The sequence below is a fragment of the Poromitra crassiceps genome (genome assembly GCF_964638095.1).
Source record: "Poromitra crassiceps genome assembly, chromosome: 9".
In the NCBI taxonomy this organism is placed as follows: Eukaryota; Metazoa; Chordata; class Actinopteri; order Beryciformes; family Melamphaidae; genus Poromitra; species Poromitra crassiceps.
Genome location: NC_139630.1, coordinates 27,941,853 through 27,947,328, shown reverse-complemented (window position 1 = coordinate 27,947,328; position 5,476 = coordinate 27,941,853).

The following is a 5,476-nucleotide window of genomic DNA, read 5'->3' as shown; positions in this document are numbered from 1 at the left end:
TGCCCTGTAAAGCTTTTTTTCAGGTAAATTGCAACGTTCACAATATCAACACTAGACAAGCCAAGTTGTTACACCTCCCATTTTACCGCACTGGACTCTGTCAGTTCTCTATCAGATATAGGGGTGTCCAGATATGGAACAATATTTATCATCTTGTATCCCAGTCCAAATCTCTCAATCATTTCAAACACAAATTTAAGATCTATCTGATGAACCTAACTTAATTCTACTGCCCACATACACCCTTTCACACACAGCACACCCACACTTTTTTATGTTTTTCTTTTATTCAGTTTTATTTCTGTTTTTAATTTATTGATTGTGTATTGATAAGAGGTGACATCATGTTTACAAGCTCTCTCGGGTTTTTTAGATGTTCACCTGCACAATATGTAGGCAAATGTTTATGTTTGTTATATTATGTTTTAAATGAGTGCAAATAAATAAACTAAAAAAAACTATAAAGTGATTACTGTTTATCTGTGGGCATTAAAACATGTCCCACTCCATACATTCAAAACAAGCTTGTAATACAATGTCCGTTCAACCACAACCCTTGGGCCTTAACATAACATGTCAGGTAGAGGTGCACCAAGACCAAAATCAAATACAAGTCGGGGGCACGGTGGCGCAGTGGTAGCACTGTCGCCTCACAGCACGAAGGTCCTGGGTTCGATTCCTGCATGGGACGCTTTGGGCACTGAGGGTCTGTCCCCGTCCCCCTGTCCTCAGTTCCCATTATGGACAGAAAGAGCCTTTCTATGTGGAGTTTGCATGTTCTCAAAGTGCTCGCCTGGGGTTTCCTCCAGATAGGAACCTCCCGCTAAAAACATGCAAAAAGTAATAAAAAAATATATATACAAGTCGCTTAGCCTACTTATTTTCATAGGGCCTACCGACAAGACACTGCCCATCTGCTTATGACTCTGAGTCATACTGTGTGTGTGTGTGTGTGTGTGTGTGTGTGTCTCTAGGGAGGGTGCAGCAGTCACAAGACAGGTCTTGGGGTGTGTGAGTGGAGAACTCACACTCTCATGTTAATTGTCCTTTGTGTCTCCATGGAAACAGAAAGTGTTAGAGGAGGGGCCTGGATGAAACATATTTCATCTCAAATCATTTGTGTGTGTGTGTGTGTGTGTGTGTTTGTGAGAGAGAATTTGATTATCATAACATTTTGTCCAAGCCGGAATTCTGAGTCTACTTGCACTTCCATCCTCCTGACTATGGAGAGTTCATCACAATAGCAAAGACAAATGATTTTTATCTTTCTTGTTTGGTAAATATTTCTAAAATGTATTTCTAAGATGTTTAATTGAAACAAATGAAGCTGACTAATTAAGGCTAACATCTTTTCCATAGTTTACAAACCCAGGATTTACAGAACACATCTTGTGTTGTCCAGTGATGTCTGCTGTCTGGCGTCTGCCCCTTTCTGTGTAGTGTATGTGGTGTCGGTGAAGTTGCAGCGCTGGGCTGTTTGAGTGCTTTGAAGATTTTTTAAAGTGCACCAGAACATTTATGGGCGAATGTAATGACTCTGGAATCTACCCAGAAACCTCAATGTAAGGAAAAGACAACTCTTGTAATTCAGAAGCCATATGTGAAGGAAAGATCAAAACTGTCATGGGTTACAATATGGGGTCTATGTTTTTCCACGTGGGAGGATGAAGACATGCACGGGCGGTCTGAGAGCCATGGTATGGTGACGTTTTGTTTATATTATTATTTATTATATTTTGTTTATACATACATAAATAAATAAACAACCAACCAACCAACGAAACAAACAAACAAACACAAGTTTAAGTATCAGATAGACTTGGCCTTTCATTTGAATTTCAAACAGTTCATAAGGTGACTAGTCTTACATTCATACACACAAGATTTCTTATTGATTTACAAGTGTAGGCGTATAAAAAAGTGTCTGTCAGGGTTGGGTTGGATTAAATTCACTTTCAATCCAATAAATTTATCAAGTGAATTCAAACAGATCTTTACCACAAGGTTTATATATCCAGTAAGGTTTATATATCCAGTAGTTAAAAAGGTGGGCAAACTGTGAACCCCAGTTAAGGATCATTCTAAACAAAAATCTGATCTATTTTCAGAAAAGAAAAAAAATAATTGATGCATTCTTTCACTTTAAAATACCCTACCTCCTTATCCTCATAACTTCCAACAGTTTCAAAATCATTTCTATGATGCATACTTTGAACTTAGGTCATAAAGAGATATGTAAAGGTCTGTAAACTCTATTCTGCAAAACAAAAGGTGGGCAAACAAGTTAAAATGGTTTTACACTCCGTTACATTACATTCAAACTTACAGTAACAACACAGAAGATGAATGAAAGTTCCTCTTTAGAGTTTTAGTTAAGTTCAGTCGACAAAACACTTATAATGTGTTGTGTGTGTACTGTACATTGATTGTTACAGTAATTGGAGAAAAAGATTATATTGGGAGTGATGTGTGTGCGTATGTGTGTTGTAGGTTTGTGTACTAACTGACTCTGGGTCTCGTTGGCCATTCCTTGAACCTCTTCCTGGGTAAAACAGAGGTTACGGACAAGGTCAACATCCTGTCTCCACACATGCACACAAGATGAGATTACACACACACACACACACCCACACACACACACACACACACACACACACACGCACGCACGCATGCATGCATGCACGCACGCACACGCACACACAGACACACACACACACACACACGAAATTGCAAAATTTTGCAATTTCGTTGTATATCTTTTTATGCAATGACAAATAAACTACTACTACTACTACAACACACACACACACACACCCACACACACACACACACACACACACACACACACACACACACACACACACACACACACACACACACACACACACACACACACACACACACACACACACACACACACACACACGCACACACACACACACACACAGACCAGTTGTCCCCATTTTTCTAATTGGATAGTGGCTTGTAATAGTGGCTATAAACCTTAATTCAATCTTTCAGTGTGTCTGTCTACAGCTGTCCACTTCTCAGAACATCAGTCATGGCTGTCAGAACCCTGTCCAAGTCTGACCTTTGACCCTGAGAATGACGAGTATATGGTGCTGTTCATCACTAGTGAGAAACCAGGAAACACAGATATCACAAACACATCACCCTTGGCTTGGGGGACTGAAATATTTACATTGTTATAATGCAAGGAGAGCAAAATATTAATCTAATTCTAATGCATGGTGGTTTGTACATTGCCATAAGATTCAATTACACAATGTTTAAATAGTCTTCTTTAGATCTACACCTTTTTAACTCCTCTAAAGTCCCACACAACATGAAGGAGCATGTGACATTTTAATCAGAAGTCAGATTTGGAGCTGCGAGTTATGTAAGATCCGCGCCTGCATGGATGGAGCCATCTCTGGGAAACACAATACCAGCATAATATTTCACATTCTGCTTACGTAATAAGATAAGATAACAATTCACACCATTGTGATTCAACATTTCATTTCCTCTATTCCCACCTGAACGACCTGGCAATTGAAAGGCTATAAATTTCTCTTTTAATCTGATTACATGAAAAGTATTTACCACTCTTGATTTCTTCAAATGATGCTGATGTCGTTGTTGTTATGTAAGAGTCCTATGGGGAAATCTCTGATGTTATCAAGGAACATTCTTTTTAAAGGAGGCACCAGACTTACTAAACTGTGAATGGACAATGGATCTCATTCATTCATAATACCTCGTCATATTAATCATGTTTACCTCTTACCACTTGCAGCGCGTTTCATAGTAGAAACTCTTCAATAGTTTATACTTGAAATGTGTTGAAGCAAGTGATCTGCATGTATATCAAGCCTGTCTTGTGTTTGAAAGCCAATACCGCCCCCATCTGGCAATGTCAGGTTATACAAAACGCTAGGGTGCAGCGTATTCTTTAAGTTTAAGGCATTAAAAAGTATTGTTGCAGTATAACTCTTCATTTATATTTTGGACTGTGTCCTTTTTTGGGAGCCCTACTAACTTCCACTTTTTGTGTGTGTGAGACATTTATTTATAACATGATATATGGATGATCTGTACTGTAATTGTCCCTTTTTTGGACAATGGTGGTGGTAGATAATGTTTCTACATTTTTCTTGCTGGGAATGTATGAATATTGCTTGATGAATGAGAAGGATGTGTGTTATCTGTATCAGTAAAGGGCCAGAATGAGGGAAGCAGCTAGAGAGAGGAGATGGTGGATATGGTTGCTAAACATTTTCTACTTTGACAGACAGACAGATACTATTATGGAAACATACAGCCTGAAAAACATATATTGGTTAAGGCAAAGCATCAATGATTTCAGAGAGCAAAAAGCCCATAAGAAATTGACAAAAGGACACCAAAGCCTTTGCGTCATTATTGGTGTCAGATGTATCTAAATTGTAGGCTACTAAACACATTAAAACCCACAGAAGTTGATGCCACTTGTTGGCAGAGCTCCTGGTGAAGATAAAGCTGACTTGGTGTTGGCGAATAACTTGCATTTACAAGTGAAATATGTCAATGTTCCAAATGTCCCTCCATGAGTTATCCTAGACTCGATTTATGTTGTTTATAATAATACTGTATAAGTTATGATCCTATTTACCCCCTTCAGTTGGTGGCTTCTTGGCCTTCTCAAATCCATTGAGCTTCCTGGTGTTGAATGTGAAGGATGACACACAAACATACAGTGACAAATAATGTTAAAAACAAAAAGATCTTTATGTAATTGTGATTGAAATGCAGAGAAAAAGAGCAACAGAGCCAAAGAAATGCCTTCTCTTCTCACCATGTGTCTCTGGCACCACCTAAAGGTTGCTCAGAATAACAGACTTGTCCAAAAATGTACAGTACTTGTAGATGCAAACTACATTGTATTTGAGCGTGGATTGATTGTTGTACACATGAATTCACTACATCTACATATCTGTCAGTAAGATGGATAATTCTTTTATGTATTGTATTTTTATATTTATTTTACGTATTCATTTACCATGGATCTATCCATTTGGAGATTCTTATGTATTGAATGCATGGAACTGCAAGTGTCATGTCTGTGCAATAGGTCAGCCAAGGGGGACATTTTGTCGTAGCGTCAACTGCATGCTATATTCCCCCATACAAATGTATCAGCGGTCTCAATAAGCACAACAATGACTTAACGTGCTGCTGAAGGATGCAGAATCCATTTCCATAGAGATCAACAGCTACAGACAGTCTAATGTCCATTTGGGTGAGATGAAAATGGAAAGATTTGCACCTTAGAGCAACGTTCTGGTTCTAAATCTAAACGTTAGAAAGGACATGCAAGTATTATGTTCTATCATTCTATGATGCATAAGGTAAGACAACTTTCTTCATCATTTTGCATATTAGACTATTAGAGTCATATATCTTATTTCTATATGGAGGTTCATAGCAATGATCA